This window comes from Chiloscyllium plagiosum, unplaced genomic scaffold (assembly GCF_037043375.1).
Source record: "Chiloscyllium plagiosum isolate Xiang-an unplaced genomic scaffold, Cpla_swu_hap1 HiC_scaffold_35, whole genome shotgun sequence".
Taxonomy (NCBI): domain Eukaryota; kingdom Metazoa; phylum Chordata; class Chondrichthyes; order Orectolobiformes; family Hemiscylliidae; genus Chiloscyllium; species Chiloscyllium plagiosum.
Window position 1 is genome coordinate 30483308 of NW_028270173.1, and position 23779 is coordinate 30507086.

Below are 23779 nucleotides of genomic sequence, written 5' to 3' on the forward strand. Positions count from 1 at the left end.
CCAGATTCAACTTCCTCTGGCAGCTTACTCCACACACGTACCACCTTCTGCATGGAAAACGTTGCCCCTTAGGTCTCTTTCATATCTTTCCTCTCTCACCCTAAACCTATGCCCTCTAGTTCTGGACTCCCCCACCCCGGGGAAAAGACCTTGTCCATCTGCCCTATTCATGTCCGTCATGATTTTGTAAACCTCTGTAAGGTCACCCCTCAGCCTCCGACGCTCCAGGGAAAACAGCCCCAGCCTGTTCAGCCTCTCCCTGTAGCTCAAACCCTCCAACCCTGGCAACATCCTTGTAAATCTTTTCTGAACCAGTTCGAGTTTCACAATATCTTTCTGATAGGAAGGAGACCAGAATTGCACGCAATATTCCAACAGTGGCCTAACCAATGTCTTGTACAGCCGCAACATGACCTCCCAACTCCTGTACTCAATACTCTGACCAATAAAGGAAAGCATACCAAACGCCTTCTTCACGATCCTATCTACCTGTGACTCCACTTTCAAGGAGCTGCATTCCAAGATCTCTTTGTTCAGTTATGTGAACGGACCTAACTAATTTTAAATCTAATGTTGATCTCATCCTTTGTGTACCTTCTCTGCAGCTGTAACATCGTATTCTCCCCTGCTCTGTTCTTTTACCCTGATGCAGTTTGTATGGTATGATCTGCCTGTATTGTGCACAAAACAAAACCTCTCACTGTACGCAGGGACATGGGACAACAAGAAATCAAATCAGAATGGTTTCTGGGAGCAGGATGGTGATTGGGCAAATGTTACATCGAGGTTTGGCTCCAATTGGCTGTGGCTGGGACAACATCTTTCTGAGGGGCTCATCATCAGCGCCCCTCCTTTCCCTACAACCACTCCCCTTCCCAACCCGGACTATTACCTGGGATGAGTGGATTGTTCTAGTGTGGAGGAGTCGGAGGTGACTGACCTGTCCCCCATCACTCACTGTCAACGAGGGATACATTTCAGGCCACTGCATCTTGGGATTGCGTGCCCCTCGACTACACTGGCAATGCCACCTTTGCAAAGGCAGTCTCATGGTCCAGTGTTCTCTGCCGCTCCCAAATGAGTGGCACCCCGGACGTATATTTTCGTGAATTACCCCTTCGCTGGTGACAGAGGAGTGGGTTAACTCCCACGTCCTGTTGGTTCGGTTCAGGTCGCGTGGAGTTTTTCTTTTGGAGGGTTTGGTCACCACAAAGCCCGGTCAGGCTTTCTCAACCCATCTTCCCAAACCCGCCTCCTCAGTGACCAACCCCGCCCTCCCCAACATGGCGCCTCCCACGATTTCCGCCCCACCGGGCCGTTCCCGGAACGTCTCATCAGCTCGCTGGATATTCGCTGGATCCCTGGCGTTCCCTGGCACTGCTCCACCTCGTTCGAAGCCTCAGGACAAGCGCCGTCTCTCCGGAGCCGGGCTGCATGGATGCGAGATCTGGGGGATGTCAGTGCCCCACAGCACCAACAGGGAAGGCCACTTAGGTTTACCTTGTGTGTGACCTACCCAACCCCGCCTCCCCCCACCCCCCTCCCTCATTCAAAGAGGGAGGTAGCCCCACAATATGAGGAGAGCATCCTTTGTCTGATCCTAACTGATTCAACATTGCCTCATAAGCCTGCCCTGCCATTCCCGGATGATGTCTGTTGAACCTTTGTTGCACTCCCTACATAGCACAGTTCTCTCCCTCAGATAAGGAGACCAAAACCGTAAACAGTGTTCCAGCTGTGCTCTCACCAAGGCCTCAAACGATTGCAGAAGACATTTCTTCTCCTGGACTTGAATCCTCTCGCAAAGAAGGCCAACATACCGTTTGCCTTGTTGACCATCTGTGCACCTCCATGATTACGTAGAGTCCTACAGATGCTCTCGAGACCCTTCGGCCCAACGCGTCCATACTGGCCAGGTATCCTAACATAATCCACTTCCATTTGCCAGCACACGGCCCAGATCCCTCTAAACCCTTCCTATTCATATACCCATCCAGATGCCTTTTAAATGCTGTAATTGTACCAGCCTCCACCACTTCCTCTGGCAGCTCATTCCATATACTCACCATCCTCTGACCTCATTAGGCTCTACCCAACGGAACTGCCACTGTCCTAATGTTAGATATTGCTGGCCGCTGACAGACACAGACACAGACACAGACACACACACACACACACAGACACAGACACACACATAAACACACAGACACAGACACACAGACACACACGCACACAGGCACACACATACACACACAGACACAGACACACACATAGACAGACACAGACACACACACACACACAGGCACACAGATACACACACACAGATACACACACATCGACGCACACATATATACATACACAGACACACACATACACACACAGACACACCAACACACACAGACACACACATACACACACAGACACATAGGCACACCAACACACACATATACACACACAGACACACACACACACCAACACACACATACACACCAACACACACAGACACACACACGCACGCACGCACACACACACACAGCAAAAACGAGATATTGAACAGATAATTTATTCGCATGCTGTTAGAGGGACAAATATTTGCATAAACGCAGGGGAGAATCATCAGAATGGGCCAATAGATTCTTTTAGAGATGTACAGCACGGAAATAGACCCTTCGCTCCAACTCGTCCATGCTGACCAGATATCCTAAGTTACTCTAGTCCCATTTGGCCCAAATCCCTCCAAACCCTTCCTATTTATATACCCATCCAGATGCCTTTAAAATGCTGTAATTGTACTAGCCTCCACCACTTCCTCTGGCAACTCATTCCATACACGCACCACTCTGTGCGTGAAAAAGTTGCCACTAGGGTCCCTTTTAAAACTTTCCCCTCTCACCTTAAACCTATTTCCTTTAGTGTTGGATTCCCCCTCCTGGGGAAAAGACCTTGGCTATTCTCCCCACCCACGCCTCCTTTAGGTACATTGACAGGATATGGTTTAATATCACAGTCAAAAGATAGCACCCTCAACCCATGTGACACCCTCAACTTGTTGGAGGTTGCCAATTGCCAGTCAGACAGAGCTTGATACCTACCATGACAGCAACCCTGCACCTCCCCCCACCCCTCGTTCAATTGGGAGAATGGACAGAGGACAAATGATCTAATGGTTATAGGGGGGGGGTAGGCGGAAAGCTGAGTTGAGACCATAACCTTATTGCAGAGTGGAGCAAGCTACAGCACCTCGAATGGTCTACTCCTGCATTTAATTCTTCTGACTTGTTCACTGACCTCCAGTGTAAAGCGTTGACCCTGACTGAGTGTTGCAGACTGGCCCATCCCAAGGTCCAGGACTATGCGCTGAGGGAAGCACTGAAGCTTGGGGCAGTGGGGAAAGTCCACCGTCTGAGGTCTGTCTGAAGGTAAATGGGGGTCCGTTCAGTTATCACATCCCCCTGGTGTCTCAAATACACGCAAATATAGAGTCGAAAAGCACAGCCGGTCAGGCAGCATCCGAGGAGCAGGAGAATCGACGTTTCGGGCATAAGTTCTTCATCCTAATAGAGTCATAGAGACACACAGCACGGAAATAGACCCTTCAGCCCAACCCGTCCATGTCGACCAGATATTCCAACCCAATCTAGTCCCACCTGCCAGCACCCAGCCCATATCTCTCCAAACCCTTCCTATTCATATACCCATCCAAATGCCTCTTTATTGTTGCAATTGTACCAGCCTCCACCACATCCTCTGGCAGCTCACTCCATACAGGTACCACCCTTTGCATGAAAAAGTTGCCCCTTAGGCATCTTTTATATCTTTTCCCCTCTCACCCTAAACCTATGCCCTCTAGTTCTGGACTCCCCGACCCCAGGGAAAAGACTTTGCCTATTTACCCTATCCATGCCCCTCATAATTTTGTAAACCTCGATAAGGTTACCCCTCAGCCTCCGATGCTCCAGGGAAAACAGCCCCAGCCTGTTCAGCCTCTCCCTCCAACCCTGGCAACATCCTTGTAAATCTTTTCTGAACCCTTTCAAGTTTCACAACATCTTTCCGATTGGAAGGAGACCAGAATTGCACGCAATATTCCAACAGTGGCCTAACCAATGTCCTGTACAGCCGCAACATGACCTCCCAACTCCTGTACTCAATACTCTGACCAATAAAAGAAAGCATACCAAACGCCTTCTTCACTATCCTATCTACCTGCGACTCCACTTTCAAGGAGCTATGAACCTGCACTCCAAGGTCTCTTTGTTCTGCAATACTCCCTAGGACCTTACCATTAAGTGTATAAGTTCTGCTAAGATTTGCTTTCCCAAAATGCAACACCTCGCATTTATCTGAATTAAACTCCATCTGCCACTTCTCAGCCCATTGGCCCATCTGGTCCAGTTCCTGTTGTAATCTGAGGTAACCTTCTTCGCTGTCCACTACACCTCCAATTTTGGTGTCATCTGCAAACTTACTAACTGTACCTCTTATGCTCGCATCCAAATCATTTATATAAATGACAAAAAGTAGAGGACCCAGCACCGATCCTTGTGGCACTCCACTGGTCACAGGCCTCCAGTCTGAAAAACAACCCTCCACCACCACCCTCTGTCTTCTACCTTTGAGCCAGTTCTGTATCCAAATAGCTAGTTCTCCCTGTATTCCATGAGATCTAACCTTGCTAATCAGTCTCCCATGGGGAACCTTGTCGAATGCCTTACTGAAGTCCATATAGATCACATCTACCTCTCTGCCCTCATCAATTTTCTTTGTTACTTCTTCAAAAAACTCAATCAAGTTTGTGAGACATGATTTCCCACGCACAAAGCCATGTTGACTATCCCAAATCAGTCCTTGCCTTTCCAAATACATGTACATTCTGTCCCTCAGGATTCCCTCCAACAACTTGCCCACCATCAAGGTCAGGCTCACCGCTCTATAGTTCCCTGGCTTGTCTTTACCACCCTTCTTAAATCCTTGCCAACCTCCAGTCTTCCGGCACCTCACCTGTGACGATCGATGATACAAATATCCCAGCAAGAGGCCCAGCAATCACTTCTCTAGCTTCTCACAGAGCTCTCGGGTACACCTGATCAGGTCCTGGGGATTTATCCACCTTTAACCATTTCAAGACATCCAGCACTTCCTCCCCTGTAACCTGGACATTTTGCAAGAGGTCACCATCTATTTCCCTACAGTCTATATTTTCCATATCCTTTTCCACAGTAAATGCTGATGCAAAATATTCATTTAGCATCTCCCCCATTTTCTGTGGCTCCACGCAAAGGGCTTATGTTTGATATGTCGATTCTCCTGCCCCTTGGATGCTGCCTGACCTGTTGTGCTTTTCCAGCACCTCATTCTCGTCTCTGATCTTGAACGTCTGCAGTCCTCACTTTCTCCTGCACATAAATATAATCTTGGACAAGTAAGAAATGCTTTTGGTTTGTTTGTTAGATAGAATCTAACACCAATGTTTGTTTCTCCATACACTACTCTACAGAACCGACCAGTTTTAGTGACGATGTATATGAAGATTTTTTTTGAATAACATATATATATTTAACTTAAAAAAAAAACTTGTCTCCCCTAAACAGGAGAGGCTGCAGAAAGACTTGGGCAGGCTAGGAGAGTGGGCAAAGAAGTGGCAGATGGAATACCAAGTGGGAAAGTGTGAGATTATGCACTTTGGAAGGAAGAATAGAGGTGTAGATTATTTTCTAAAGGGTGAAAAGCTTCAGAAATCTGAAGCACAGAGGGACATGGGAGTCCTAGTTCAGGATTCTCTTCAGGGTAACATGCAGGTTAGTTAGCAGTTAGGACAGCAAGGGCGACATTAGCATTCATTTCGAGAGGGCTAGAATACAAGAGCAGGGATATACTGCTGAGGCTGTATAAGGCTTTGGTCAGACCGGAGTTGGAATATTGTGAGCAGTTTTAGGCCCCCTATCTAAGGATGGATGTGCTGGCATGGGACGGGGTCCGCAGGTGGTTTCCAACAATGATCCCAGGGATGAAGAGCTTGTCATGTGAGGAGCGGTTGAGGAGCCTGGGTCTGAATTCAATGGAGTTTAGAAGGATTACAGAATACCTGGAGATGCCTGGAGAAGATGTCTCTACTCGTGGGAGAGGCTAGGACCTGAGGGCACAGCCTCAGAGTGAAGGGAGAACCCTTTAGAACATAGAACATTCCAGCGCAGTACAGGTCCTTCTGCCTATGATGTTGCATTGCCATGTGGAACCAATTTGAAGCCCATCTAACCTACACTATTCCATTCTTGTCCATGTGTTGATCCAATGACCATTTAAGTTGGAGAGTCTACTACTGTTGCAGGCAGTACATTCCACACCCCTACTACTCTCTGAGTAAAGAAACTACTTCTGATATCTGCCCTATATCTATCACCCCTCCATTTAAAGCTATGTCCCCTCGTACTAGCCGTCACCATCCAAGAAAAAAGACTCTCACTGTCCACCCTATCTAACGCTCCGATTATCTTATAAATCCCAATTAGGTTACCTCTCAACCTTCTTCGCTCTGACGAAAACTGCCTCAAGTCTCTCAGCCTTTCCTTATAAGACCTTCCCTCTATACCAGGCAACATCCCAGTAAATCTCCTCTGAACCTTTTCCAAAGCTCCCACATCCTTCCTATAATGCGGTGACCTGAACTGTATGCAGTACCCCAAGTGTGGCCGCACCAGAGTTTTGTTACAGCTGCAGCATGATCTCGTGGCCCCGAAACTCAATCCCTCTCCCAATAAAAGTGAACACACCGTACACCTTTAGAATGGAAATGAGTGGGAATTTCTTCAGCTGGGTGGGGTGGGGGTGGGGGGTGAATCTGTGGAACTAATTGCCATAGAAGGCTGTGGAGGGCAAATCATTGAGTGTCTTTAAGACAGAGATAGGTAGATTCTTGATTGGTCAAGGGATCAAAGGTTGTGGTGAGAAGGCAGGAGTATGGAATTGAGAAACATATCAGCCATGATGGGAACAGACTGGATGGGCCAAATGGCCTAATTCTGCTCCTTTGTCTATGGCTTTTATACTTCCGAGCAGGGAGGTTAAAGGGGGGTTTGAATACAGGTTCAAAAATAATGAGGGGTTTGGCGAGATGAAATAAGCGGAAACTGTTTCTGCTGACAACAGTCAAAGCGGGAGAATAAGGGGACTCAGGCTGAAGATGACCTGAGGCAATTATGACTCAGTGAGCTGTTACCAAGTGCAGTTCAACAGTCACTCTCTCTGTGGGCACCAGGTCATAGGAGAGGGGTGAATGCACTGGAGAGAGCGCGCAGAGGCATTCGCTGGAGTGGTTCCAGGTATCTGACACTTCAGCGAAGAGGTCAGATTGAAGAGCTTGGGACTGTTCTCCCTGGGGAGAAGGCAGCTGGGAGAGGAGCTGACCGAGGTTTGCGAAACCACGAGGGAGCTGAATGGAGTGGGTGGGGGGGTGGAGAGGGGGGATGTTGTTCCCGCTCGGAAAAGGAGCGAGAAAATGAGACGGCGTGGACTTAAAAGTAACGTGCAAATGAAGTAACACAGCAAGTGGGTGACCAATGGAGTGCATGGCCTGGCAATGTGACCGAGGCAAGGCCAAGTGAGGCATTGGATAGTATTTGGGATGGGAATGGTACAGGGTAAGGGCAGAGATTGTCACTCGGTCAGAGAACCAGCGCAGACACAGTAACAATTTTGGGATTCTGAAAAGCATCCTAAACAGGAATGTTTTACAGGTCCTTGGGAGGGGAGGGATTTTTTTTTTGTGTGACAGGGGGCTTACTCTGGACACACAGACCCACAAAGAAAAGCAAGGCTGACATTCAGGTTTGGCCCTGGTGGAGGCACTGTGCTGCGCTGATGGGAGCATGAACACTCAAGGCCCTGAATAAGCCGGAAGCCTCCCACAGCCACCATGGTCGAGCTGGTCCTGGCTCATGTTGACAGGTCCCCTCCCTTCATCACATCCCTGAAAGCCGGGTGGAGCCATCTGCATTGCTGACGGACTCTTGCTGTGCAGAGCTGAAACAGTGGCAAAGACAGCTGCACCCTGCAGAGTGCTCCCCAGGCTGTGAGAGCCCGTGCAGGGCAGGCAACCACTAGAGGGGCCAAATGGCCTACTCCTCAGTCAAATGTGACCATGGGGGCAGAACAAGTCACCCACCTACAACTCCCCAACCTCACCTCCTGGCTCTCTGACCCCATGGACGGTCAAAGCCTGATTTGATCGTGTTACCCTTCATTTTTTTACTCCTGTTCATGTTCTTTTTCCTTAAAAAAATCCCCAACACCACTGCCTATGTTTACCCTTTATTGTGGGGAGGGGGGAACCAATTAACAAACCCTTTAAAAACGCTCTTTCTCAAAGCAACTTTCAAACAAATTTCGATTAGGACGAGTTAACGCTGGAGCTAATGACTTCCACCCAGACCCTCCCACCCCCATCACCTCCAAAAAGGACACTGTCAAATTCCGATTTGGAAGGTGGCTTTGAGTTTGTTGGGGGGGTGGTGGCTGGTCGAGGAGGAACTTCTAAAGGCTGCAAAACCTGGGGTTTAGAGGGGATCCCCCCCCCCCCCCCCCCCTCCTTTCCCCATACTCTGTGACAGCTTGAAGATTGACAGTTCCTGCACTTAGCAGGTAGACAGACTGAGAGGCAAGGCACTGACTGACCTGGACGGATTGGCTCAGGAACCGGCCACAGCCTCTTCCTTTCTCTCCTTTAATTTCTTTTTTTTTGTTTTCAAACAAAATCGCGACGATTCCAACTCTCAGCGACTGCCGACCTTCTGCCCATCTCCCTTGACGTCCGGGAGAGACAGCTCAAACGCGGTCCTTCGCTTCCAGGGCGAGTTCATCAAGTGCTTGGGGGAAGGAGAGAGGAGGATTCCAGTTTACAAAGAGAAAGGGGGATAGATTGCATAGGTTTCCAGGAAGAGAGAGAGAGAGAGAGAGAGAGAAGGCAGGCACAGTTAATTCACACGTCTCTGTATTCCTCGGTGCTGCCCTTTTGTCTGTGTGCTGGCTGGTACTGGGTATCAACTGAACGGACAAGCAAAACAACAAAATTATATCGACACTCAGGTGCTGGGCAGCAACTCAGTGCTGGCGTTTACTGCTTTTTATATTTGTCCTTTGTCTCTCTCTCTCTCTCTCTCTCTCTGAGGCTGAACAAATGCATTGCTCGGTTGCTCCCATGGGCATAACTGGGAATGGATTAATGTGCTATTTACTACACTCATCAGCACCAGCCGCTACCCCACCCCCTCTCCCCTCCCCTCCCTCATTAAGACGCCTCTTGGTTCCATCAATCAGGAGACTTTTGCAAATGCTGACCTCATCCCTCTCCGCCACCCCCCCCCCCCGCCATCCTATTCCCAGTCAGCCAGACGTTTCTATGCAACCAAGGGACACCGGTGTCCTGGTTATAGCAGCAAGAAGAACCCAGACTCTTCCTCCCCCCCCCCACCCTGCCCACCTGGTGCTAAGGAAGGACTGGAAATAGACATCTTCCCCAACCACCCCCACTTCCCCGACCCCCCAGGGTCCATTGAAGGTACAGCTGGAACCTCTAGCCCAAAGGGGGAGGGTGGGGAAGCAGAGTTAAGGTGATGAGCCACAAAGGCAAAGTTCCAATTAAAGGTGGAGGGGAAACAGGAGGCCGCTCGGCCCTTCGCCTCCCTGCTGTTCCATGGAATCCTGAGGCTGTGGGAGCAGGCCATTCAGCCCACGCCGGACAGCATCCCACCTGCTTCATCCCCGTGCGTCCTGTGTTTCCCCACCTAGCCTGCACATTCCTGGGTAAAGTCAAAAATCACACAACACCAGGTAATAGTCCCAACAGGTATATTTGGAAGCACTAGCTTTCTGAGCGCCACTCCTTTCAACACCAGCACTTCCAAGTCACGGCATCCCTGGACAATTTAGCATGGCTCACCTACCTTGCCTGCATATAGAGTCATAGAGGCAAAAGTGAGGACTGCAGATGCTGGAGTTTAGATCAGAGTGGTGCTGGAAATACCCTCCACCCTGGAGGCTTCCTGCCTCGATTCCTGATGAAGGGCTTTTGCCCGAAACGTCGATTTTTCCTGCTCCTCGGATGCTGCCTGAACTGCTGTGCTTTTCCAGCACCACTCTAATCTAGACTATAGAGTCATCGAGCACAGCAGGTCAGACAGCATCCAAGGAGCAGGAACAATCGACGTTTCGGGCAAAAGCCCTTCATCAGGAATGTTTTCCTGTTCCTCGGATGCTGTCTGACCTGCTGTGTTTTTCCAGCGCCACTCTAATCTTGACTCTGATCTCCAGCATCTGCAGCACCCACTTCCGCCTTATAGAGTATTAGAGTCCGACTGCACAAAGACAAGTCCTTTGGCCCAAACTAGTCCACCCCAACCAAAATGTCCGTCCATCTAACCTACACTATTCCATTCTTGTCCATGTGCTGATTCAATGACCATTTAAATGCCCTTAAAGTTGGCGGGTCTACTACTGTTGCAGGCAGTGTGTTCCATGTCTCTACTACTACTCTGAGTGAAGACACAATTTTGACATCTGTCCTGTATCTATCACCCCTCAGTTTAAAGCTACATGCCCTTGTGCTAGCCATCACCATCCGAGGAAAAAGGCTCTCACTGTCCACCCTATCTAACTCTCTGATTATCTTATATGACTCAATTAAGTCACCTCTCAACCTTCTTCTCTCTAATGAAAACAGCCTCAAGTCTCTCAGTCTTTCCTCATTAGACTCTCCCTCCATACCAACCTCCTAGTAAATCTCCTCTGAACCCTTTCCAAAACTTCCACATCCTTCCTGTAATGCAGTGACCAGAACTGTACGCAATACTCCAAGTGCGGCCGCACCAGAGTTTTGTACAGCTGTAGCATGACCATGTGGCTCATCCCTTTACCAATAAAAGCTAACACACCGTATGTCTTAACAACTCTACCAACCTGGGTGGCAACTTTCAGGGATCTATGTACATGGACACCGAGATCTCTCTGCTCATCTACCCTATCAAGAATCTTACCATTAGCCCAATACTCTGCATTCCTGTTGCTCCTTCCAAAGTGAATCACCTCACACTTTTCCACATTAAACTCCATTTGCCACCTCTCAGCCCAACTCTGCAGCTTATCTATGTCCCTCTGTAACCTGCAACATCCTTCAGCACTATCCACAACTCCACTGACCTTAGTGTCATCCACAAATTTACTAACATATCCTTCTATGCCCTCATCTAGGTCATTAATAAAAATGATGAACAGCAGTGTATACCTTTTCTTTAGAATCTTAACCAAGTAACTGACCCACCAGAGATATTAAGCTGACCTGTGTATAGTTCCCAGGCTTTTCTTTGCAACCCTTCTTGAATAACGACACAACATTCGCTACCCTCCAGTCTTCTGGGTCCTTATCCGTGTCTAATGATGATGCAAAAATGCCGGCCAGAGCCGCTGCAATTTCTTCTCTAGTAGTTTTCTCAGATATAGCTGGTCAAGACCAGGGGGTTTATCCACCATCATACTTTCTAATACATCAACGGACTGTGGGAGGAAACCCACTCAGCCTGAGAGTAGAATTGATCCCAGGTCTCTGGTGTTGTGAGACAGCAGTGCAGATCACTGAGCCAGCATACTTGCATACTCCCCTTTAATAAACATCAAATACATGTTGTACTGGGGGAGCAGGGAGCAATCCCTGGTTTCCCCTTCCAAAACTGCACCACAGCATTTTAATTGTTGCTCAAAAGATTTACAAGGATGTTGCCAGGGTTGGACGATCTGAGCTATAGGGAGAGGCTGAACAGGCTGGAGCTGTTTTCCCTGGAGCACGGGAGGCTGAGGGGTGACCTTATAGAGGTTATAAAATCATGAGGGGCATGGATAGGGTAAATAGGCAAGGTCTTTTCCCTGGGGTAGGTGAGCCCAGAACTAGAGGGCAGAGATTTAGGGTGAGAGGGGAAAGATAAAGAAGAGACCTAAGGGGCAACTGTTCATACAGAGGGTGGTACGTGTGTGGAATGAGCTGCCAGAGGGAGTGATGGAGGGTGGGACAATTGCAACATTTAAAAGGTGCCTGGATGGGTATTTGAGTGGGAATGCTCTGGAGGGATATGGGACGATTACAACATTTAAAAGGGTATATGAATAGGAAGGGTTTGGAGGGATATGGGCCGGGTGCTGGCAGGTGGGACTAGATTGGGTTGTGATATCTGGTCGGCATGGGCGGGTTAGACCGAAGGGTCTGTTTCCATGCTGTACATCTCTATGACTCTATGATTCACCACTGTCTACTGTCACCGGTGACTGGGAGCAGTACGTAGCCTCTTGCCCTGAATCGAGCCCAGAAAAGGTTACCCTGGATCTGACGAGCATTGCCATCCCCTTACCCGTTGGGGGAATCCTGCCCCAAGCCAGAAACAGACCCTTCTGCGAAGGAACCCTGTTAATTCTGGCTCTTCGTTCAGCCTGTTGGCCCCTTCCCAGGTATCGCTATCCACTTCAGAGTGAAAGGTGGACCTCTCCAATCTAAACTTACGCTGAGCCGCACGCTCACAGGAGCCCAAGATCCTGATGCCCAACTCTCTCGCCTATTTTTGGAGGAAGTGAGTGTTGTTTTCTGAGACAGACCAAAGTCCAAACTCCTTAAGGATGTGCATCGGATGTTATCGGCAGCTATCCCTCCCCCACCCCGGTCTATTTTAAGTTTGCTCATTCCACGTAAGGTGATAGCCTCATCTATTTTGACATGTACAATCTTTTTTCCGTTAGCACTGCAACTCCTTGTCACCGGATGTTTATCACGGAATGATAGGCTGCAGCAGGAGGTCTTTTGGCCCATCGTGTCTCTGATAGCCCTTTGAGAGAGCTGTGCACTTACTCTCAGGCCTGCATTCCCCCTCCCCCTCCCCGCCCTGCCAAATCTTGACTTTTCTTGTAATGAGATTGTCCAATTTCCTTTTGAAAGTTACCATCAAATCTGCTTCCCACCATCCTCGGAAAGTGTGCTTTGGGCCATAGTTACTTGCTGCCTAAAATACTTAATAGTCATAGAGAAGTACAGCACTGAAACAGACCCTTCGGTCCAACCCGTCCATGCCGACCAGATATCCCAACCTAATCTAGTCCGATTCGCCAGCACTTGGCCCATATCCCTCCAAACCCTTCCTATTCATACACCCATCCAGGTGCCTTTTAAATGTTGTAATTGTAGCAGCCTCCACCACTTTCTCTGGCAGCTCATTCCATACACGCACCACCCTCTGCATGAAAAGATCTCTTTTATATCTTTCCTCTCTCACCCTAAACTTATGCCCTCCAGTTCTGGACTCACCCACCCCAGGGAAAAGTCCCTGTCTATTTATCCTATCCATGCCCCTCATAATTTTGTAAACCTCTATAAGGTCACCCCTCAGCCTCCAACACTCCAGGGAAAACAGCCCCAGCCTGTTCAGCCTCTCCCTGTAGCTCAGATCCTCCAACCCTGGCAACATCCTTGTAAATCTTTCCTGAACCCTTTCAAGTTTCACAACATCTTTCCGATAGGAGGGAGACCAGAATTGCACGCAATATTCCAACAGTGGTCTAACCAATGTCCTGTACAGCCACAACATGACCTCCCAACTCCTGTACTCAATACTCTGACCAATAAAGGCAAGCATACCAAATGCCTTCTTCACAACCCCATTTACCTGCGACTCTACTTTCAAGGAGCTCTGAACCTGTACTCCAAGGTCTCTTTGTACTTCTGCTCTGTTCATCTCTCAGACCTTTGAATATCAGAGTTGGGATGTCATCTTGAGGCTGTACAGGGCATTGGTGAGGCCTTGTCTGGAGAGCTGTGTCCAGTTCTGGTCAGTCCTGTCATAGGAAGGATATTATTAAGCTGGAATGGGCTCAGATGAGATTTACCAGGATGTTCCAAGGTTTGAGTTAACACAATAAGTTGGGACCTTTCTCACTGGTGGGTAGGAGGTTGAAGGGTGACCTTATAGAGGTTTATAAAATCATGAGGGACGTAGTTAAGGTGAATGCCAGGAGTGTTTTCCCTCGGATGGGTGATTTCAAGACTAGGGGGTATTTTTTGAGGAGAGAGGGGAGAGATTTTAAAAAGACATGAGAGACAATTTTTTTTACACAGAGGATGGATCACGTGTGGAATGAACTTCAAGAGGAAGTAGTGGATGCGGGTACAGTTACATAATTTAAAAGACATTTGGCTAAGGACCTGAGTAGGAAAGGTTTGGAGGAATATGGGCCAGGAGCAGGCAGTTGGAGCTAGTTTAGTTTGGGGTTATGTTTGGCATGGACTGGTTGGACCGAAGGGTCTGTTTCCGTGTTGGATAACTCTATAACTCTGTCCACAACACTTTTTATTTCATAAGGAAGATGTACAGTTGACTTTTAAAAAGTGATGTGACTATTTTCCAAGGACAGCCTGATGTTTTTAATCTGTAGCAGGGAGATCAAACTGAAGAAATTGTATTTGACAAGTTTACCAGAGTTCATTGAAGATGTAACAAACAAGTTGGTTAAAGGTTATGCAGTGGATGGAATGTATTTAGCTTTCCAAAAGGCATTGTGTAAGGTCTCTTATAAAATATTCCCATACAAAATAATAATTTGGAGATGCCGGTGTTGGACTGAGGTGGACAAAGTTAAAAATCACACAACACCAGGTTACAGTCCAACAGGTTTAATTGGAAGCACTAGCTTTCGGAGCGCTGCTCCATCACCAGGTGGTTGTGGAGTATAAGATTGTAGGACATAGAATTTATAGAATTACATTTTATTTTGCTCAAAAACGGCATGAATCCATGTAAGATTCTGTAAATCCCTTTTTAGATTAGAATCAGTCTGAACATTGGGGCACAGCCAGCCTCACACAGAGCACCTCACACCCTCAATGCATTATCTGAGCTGACATGACACCAATTGTTAAAGTTCACTTGAGAATGTAATTTTAAAAATGTTTTGTGATTTACATATGAAAGAACTGAAACCAACATGGTCATTCCTGGTGAAGGGCTTTTGCCCGAAACATCGATTTCGAAGCTCCTTGGATGCTGCCTGAACTGCTGTGCTCTTCCAGCACCACTGATCCAGAATCTGGTTTCCAGCATCTGCAGTCATTGTTTTTACCACCGTGGTCATTCTAACAGATGAGAGACTTAACAAACAATCCAGGTCTTTTTCAGTATATAATTTCAGTTGCATCACACTGTAAACTTTGCTATAAATTCTGTGTCCTGCGATCTTATCATCTACAACCATCTGATGAAGGAGCAGTGCTCCGAAAGCTAGTGCTTCCAAATAAACCTGTTGGACTATAACCTGGTGTTGGGTGATTTTTAACTTTGCACACAAAATAAAACTCGTGCCAAGCGGGAGGCCGTATATATTGGTGTCGATAGAGGGACTGGCAAACTAACAGGAGAGACAGTTTGTTTAATTTGTCATCTTCAAGTTGATAAACTAACTAACACGGGGACACGGAGAACAGTGTTGGGTCCTCATCAATGAACAATCTGCATTAATGATTTGAAGGGACAGTCTGCGTTGGAGCCAATTTTGCTCATAATAAGTAGGGAAGCAAGTGGTGAGGAGGTGACAGAGGCTGCAAAGGATGGACAGGTTAAGGCCAATGGGAAAATGGGAGGTTGTCCACATTTTTGACAAGGAGGATAGAAAAAAGTTAAATATGGTTTCAATGGAGACAAACTGTGACATTTTTAGATTTAGATTTAGATTAGATTACATTACAGTGTGGAAACAGGCCCTTCGGCCCAACAAGTCCACACCGACCCGCCGAAGCGCAACCCACCCATATCCCTACATTTGCCCCTTACCTAACACTATGGGCAATTTAGCATGGCCAATTCACCTGACCTGCACATCTTTGGACTGTGGGAGGAAACCGGAGCACCCGGAGGAAACCCACACAGACACGGGGAGGATGTGCAAACTCCACACAGTCAGTCACCTGAGGCGGGAATTGAACCCGGGTCTCTGGCGCTGTGAGGCAGCAGTGCTAACCACTGTGCCACCGTGCCACAGTTAGAGAGGGATCTAGGTGGCCCTTGTACATGAAGGTTTATTAATTGCAGAATGCCTCATAGTGAAAGCTTTCCAACAAGCAACAAGACGCTGCTTGGCAGGTGGTGAGTAGGGCACTGCCCGTTAGATCCTTCATGTACATCTGGTCGGTATGCACCCCCACCTCACACTGCCCTCAAAGCAACTGCAGGGGGGAAGGGAGCAGTGTAGAGACTGACGGACATCTCCCTCTGGAGTGTGCCTTTGTAAAGGGAGTCTGGAAGGAGATGCAGTGGTTTATGTCGAGGTTTGTCCCGAGCAGCTCCATGCTCTCCGGGCTGTTCCCCGGGACACACACCGAGACAAACGTCGCCTGTGCCTGGAGGACCGTCACCTCGGTGAAAGATGCTCTTTGTTCTGCCGAAACTTGTCGGTCTTCCAGGGCAAAGAGTTGACCCCTGACCGAGTGTGGCAGACTGGCCCATCCCAAGGTCCAGGACTACGTGCTGAGGGATGCACTGAAGCTTGGGGCAGCTGCTGCCAAGGGGCAGTGGGGAAAGACCACCGTCTGGGCTCTTTCTGCTGAAGGTAAATGGGGGTCCGTTCAGCTATCGGACCCTCCCGATGCCTCAAAATGAAGTAAAATGCCTCCTGCATGAGTAAGGAGTGCCTTTGGTATTTTGCAATTGCAGGGAATGTTAGATTCCAATGTTCCTTGATAGGCAACGACTGTGCAGAACTCTGAATGCAGAGAAAGATTTATTTTATGAATAAACTTTATTTTGGAAAAGTACAAACATCTCACTTGGTTGCTCACTTGGTTTGGAGAAAGCCAGGGGGATTGTTCATTATCTTGCCTTTGATTCCTGAAGCATTGGCAACACGTTCTCCTCTCTGTGGACAGGAGGCCTTTGTGTTCAGGGGTGCACTTGCTGCTGTTGGGTTTCTGAGCTGTCTGCGTCTGGGACAGCTGGTGACCTCAGGCAGCAGCAACTGCTCCCAGTCCTTACAGAAAGAAAACAGTTGTGATGGGGGGTGCTGTGATGATCAAAACACGGCACACAACAACCGCTTCAGAAACACACAAACAGACAGGCAGGCAGAGAGAGAGAGACACACACTCACACACACACCACTCACACACACTCACCACACACACACACACACACACACACACTCTCTCACACACACACATACACACACCACACACACTCTCACACACACGCACTCACACTCACACACACACACTCACACACACACCACACACTCTCTCACACACACACACACAACACACACACTCACACACACTCTCTCACACACACACATACACACACCACACCACACACACACGCACTCACACTCACACACACACACACTCACACACACACCACACACACACACTCTCTCTCTCACACACACACTCTCTCACACACACACACCACACACACACTCACACAGACACACACTCACACACGACACACACACACTCACACTCACACACACACACTCACACAGACACACACACACACACCACACACACACTCACACTCACACCACACACACACTCACACTCACACACACACCACACACACACACACTCACACACACACCACACACACACACTCACACTCACACACTCACCACACACACACACACATTCTCTCACACACACACCACATACACTCACACACACACACCACACACACACACTCACACTCACACACACACACCACACACACACTCACACACACACCACACACGCACTCACACACACACACTCACACACACACCACACACACACACACACACTCTCACACACACACACTCACACAGATACACACTCACACAGACATACACTCACACACACACACTCACACACACACACACTCACACAGACACACACTCACACACCACACACACACTCACACACACACACACGCACTCACACACACACCACACACACTCACACACACACACACTCACATACACACACCACACACACTCACACACACACGCACTCATACACACACACCACACACACTCACACACACACAGCACACACAATTACACACACACTCACACACACGCACTCACACACACACACACACCACACACCACACACACTCACACACACACACTCACACACACTCACACACACACACTCACACACACACCACACACCACACACCACACACCACACACACCCACACACACTCACACACACACACTCACACACAGACACTCACACACACACACACCACACTCACACACACACTCCCACACACACCACACACACACACACTCGCACACACACACACTCTCACACACACACACAGATACACAGACCACACACTCTCACACACACAGATACACAGACCACACACTCTCACACACAAACACACACTCTCACACACACACTTACACACACACCACACACACACTCTCACACACACACCACACTCACACACACTCACGCACACACACACACTCTCTCTCTCACACACACACACCACACACACTCACACACACACACCCACACACACCACACACACACACTCACACACACTCTCACACACGCACAGATACACAGACCACACACTCTCACACACAAACACACACTCTCACGCATAGATACGCATACCACACATACTCTCACACACACACCACACACTCACACACATTCACACAGATACACACAACACACACACACACACACCACACAATCTCTCACACACACACACACTAGACACACACACCACACACACACTCTCACACACATACCACACACACACTCACACAGATACACACACCACACACTCACACACACACACTCTCACACACTCACACAGATACACATACCACACACACACACTCTCACACACACACACCACACACACACACTCACACAGATACACACACCACACACACACACCACACACTCACACACACTCACATACAGATACACACACCACACTCTCTCTCACACACACACTCACACACACCACACACACAGAACACACACACACAGAACACACACACATGCTCACACACACACACCACACACACACAGATACACACGCCACACACACACATACCACACACATTCTCACACACACACCACACACTTTCACACACACACACACACACTCTCTCACACACACCACACACACACACCGCACACACACACACTCACACACACACTCACACACACACTCACACACACACCACACACACAGAACACACACATACCACACACACACACACAACACACATACACACATCACACACACACACAACACACACACACTACATACACAGACACACACCACACACACCGCACACACACACCACACACATACACACACCACACACACACACACCTCACATACACATTCACACACTACACACTCACGCACACATACCACACACACACACCCCACACATACACACACCACACACACACCACAGACACTCACACACACACACCACACACACACCACAGACACACACATACGCACACACCACACACACATACAACACACTCACAAACACACAAACACACACACACACACTTACACACAGACAGACACGCACATACACACTCTCACACACTCACACATCACAGACCACACACGCTCACACACAGACACACACACCACACTCACAGACACAAACACACTCACACACACAGACACACACACACATACCACACACGCACACACTCACAAATCACACACACCACACTCACAGACACAAACACACTCACACACCACACACACACTCACACACACAGACACACACACACATACCACACACGCACACACTCACAAATCACACACACACTCACACACACAGGCACACAGACAGACACACACACACACTCACACACACACACACACACACGCACACACAGACACACACACTCACACACCACACACACAGACACGCATACACAGACACACACACAGACACACACACTCACACACTCTCAGACATCACACACCACACACAGACACAAACACATTCACACACCACACACACTCACTCACACACACAGACACACACACAGACACACACACCACACATGCACACACTCACACACACACACTCACACCACACAAACAGACATGCATACATAGACACACACACAGACACACACACTCACACACTCTCACACATCACACACCACACACACACTCACACACAGACACACACACCACACACAGACACAAACACACTCACACACCACACACACACACTCACACACACAGACACACACACAGACACTCACACACACACACCACACATGCACGCACTCACACACCACACACAGTCACACACACTCACACACACAGGCACACACACTCACACACTCACACACACACTCACACGCCACACACACAGACAAACAGACACATAGACAAACACACACCCACACTCACACACTCACACACCACACACACAGACACACACACACTCACACACACACACTCACACACCACTCACACAGACACACATACTCACACACACACTCACACGCTCACACAGACATATACACAGACAAACACCACACACACACACCACACACAGTCACACACCACATAACACACACTCAGACACACACATCACATGCACCACATGCACTCACACACACAGACACACACTCACACACCACACGCACACATATACACACACACACACACACACATACAGACACACACACTCACACACCACACACACACACAGACACTCTCACACACACACACACTCACACAGACACACTCACACACACAGGCACACAGACACACACACAGACACACGCACAGACACACACACTCACACACTCTCACACATCACACACTCTCACACATCACACACATACACATCAGACACATACACAGACACACACCACACACACACACCACACACAGTCACACACCACATAACACACACTCAGACACACACATCACATGCACCACATGCACTCACACACTCACACACACAGACACACACACACTCACACACACACACTCACACACCACTCACACAGACACACATACTCACACACACACTCACACGCTCACACAGACACATACACAGACACACACCACACACACACACCACACACAGTCACACACCACATAACACACACTCAGACACACACATCACATGCACCACATGCACTCACACACTCACACACACAGACACACACTCACACACCACACGCACACATATACACACACACACATACAGACACACACACTCACACACCACACACACACACAGACACACACACAGACACTCTCACACACACACACACTCACACAGACACACTCACACACACAGGCACACAGACACACACACAGACACACACACAGACACACACACTCACACACTCTCACACACTTACACACTCTCACACATCACACACCACACACACACACTCACACACCACACACACACTCACACACCACACACAGACACACACACCACATACACAGACACACTCACACACACACTCACACACTCACACACCACACACACACACTCAATCACTCACACACACACACTACACACACACCACACACATATGCACCACACACACACTCACACACCACACACAGATACACAGACACACACACACACACACACACACACAGACATGTACACACAGACACACTCACACACACACTCACACACCACACACACACTCATACACAGGCACACACACACTCACACACCACACACTCACACACACACCACACACACACCACACACACAGACACACTCACACACACACAGACAAACACAGATACACAGACACACACACAGACACGTACACACACAGAGACACACACACAGACACTCACACACACAGACACACACACAGAGACAGACAGACACAGACACGTACACACAGACACAGACACACACACAGAGACAGACACACACACTGACACAGACACACACACAGACACTGACACACACAGACCTACACATACACACACACACGCACACACACACAGAGACATGCACACACACACACTCACTCACTCACACTCCCAGCCTCGGGCGACTATCTGTGCAGAGTTTGCACATTCTCCCCGTGTCTGTGAAGGGTTTCCTCCCACAATCACAGGTTAGGTGATTTGCAGGTTAGGTGAATTGGCCATGCTAAACCACCCCATAGTATCAAGGGATGTGTAGGTTAGGTGCATTAGTCAGGGGGTAAACATAGGGTAGGGGAATGGGTCTGGGTGTGTTACTCTTCAGGGGGTCAGTGTGGACTTGTTGGGCCGAAGGGCCTGTTTCCACGCTGTGGGGAATCTAAGTCTTGCCCTTGTTGGTTTTCGACAGGCAGGAGGCTGGACAGGTGGTGGAGAGGTCGACATTTCGGGTGTAACACTTTACCAAACTTTGACCAATCGAATTGCCTCTGGAAGGCAGCACTTTCCATTTATCTTTAAAATAAGAAAAGGTCAGGCTCTAGACTACCTTCTGAATATGTTTTTATTTTAAGAATCCCTGCAGTGCAGAAACAGGCCCTTCGGCCCAACAAATCCACACCGACCCCTCCAAAGGGTAACCCACCCAGACCCATGTCTCCTACATTTAACCCTGACTAATGCACCTAACACCCTGGGGCAATTTAGCACGGCCAGTTCACCCCCAACCTACACATCTTTTGGAATGTGGGAGGAAACCCACACAGAGACGGGGAAAACATGCAAACCCCACACAGACAGTCACCCGAGGCTGGAGCCGAACCGGGGTCCCTGGCGCTGTGAGGCAGCAGTGCTAACCCACTGAGCCACCCTGCCGCCGCTTTTGAGGGAGTCTGGTCTAGCCCATGGCACATGGGATAGCTTGCCCCATGTGAGAATGCCCAGTGGGACTGTTCACTCCAAAACTGGCCAGGAACAGTGGTAGCACACAGGAGCTGGGTGTCCCACTGGGAGTCGCATTTCCCAGCCTGGTTTGGCCAGCAGCCAACTACATGCAGGCAAATTGACCAGTAATTGAACAGCAATGATATCACGTTTAATCTGGCCTTCTGATTGAATGCTGCAAGATGAAATCAGCCACTGCAAACCTATTTATTTTGGGTCTGTAACAAACCGGTTTTGACAGGTCGCTGCCAATGTGACGATTTAAAGATGGTCTGTACGCAGTCATTTGGAAACAGTCGTCTTACGACAAGAAAATAAAACTCTAAGAGTTTTCTGCAGAGGACAGAGTAACCTTGAATGCCTCGGTCTTTCAGTGGAAAGGCCTGATATTGACTGAGTGTTGCAGACTGGCACATTCCAATGTCCAGGACTATGCTCTGAAGGGCGCGAAAGCTCAGGCTAACTGCTCAGAGGCACAATACAGAAAGGACATTGACCGAAGCCCTTGAGTCACAGTGCACAGAGGGTTCCTATAGGAAGGCTGTTGTGAAACTCGAAAGGGTTCAGAAAAGATTTACAAGGATGTTGCCAGGGTTTGAGCTACAGGGAGAGGCTGAACAGGCTGGGGCTGTTTTCACTGGAGCGTCGGAGGCTGAGGGGCGACCTTATAGAGGTTTATAAAATCATGAGGGGCTTGTATAGGATAAATAGACAAGGTCTTGTGTTAGTGGAGTCCAAAGCTAGAGGGCATAGGTTTAGGGTCAGCGCCAGGGACCCGGGTTCGATTCCAGCCTTGGGCTGTGTGCAGTTTGCACATAAAAGAGACCTAAGGGGCAACTTCTTCACCCAGAGGG

The 23779-nt window shown here is 48.7% G+C and overlaps 2 protein-coding genes across 2 annotated transcripts in view; one reads left to right on the forward strand and one right to left on the reverse strand.

Annotated features, from left to right (window-relative positions):
• The window catches only part of LOC122541334 (discoidin domain-containing receptor 2-like), a 213279-nt gene extending 204129 nt beyond the window's left edge, over window positions 1–9150 (reverse strand). Inside the window, exon 1 of the mRNA XM_087979456.1 lies at window positions 8671–9150. The gene's annotated coding sequence lies outside the window, so the exon portion shown is untranslated. The remainder of the gene's footprint in view (window positions 1–8670) is intronic.
• The window catches only part of LOC122541330 (macrophage mannose receptor 1-like), a 93673-nt gene that overhangs the window by 4185 nt on the left and 65709 nt on the right, over window positions 1–23779 (forward strand). The window lies entirely within an intron of this gene.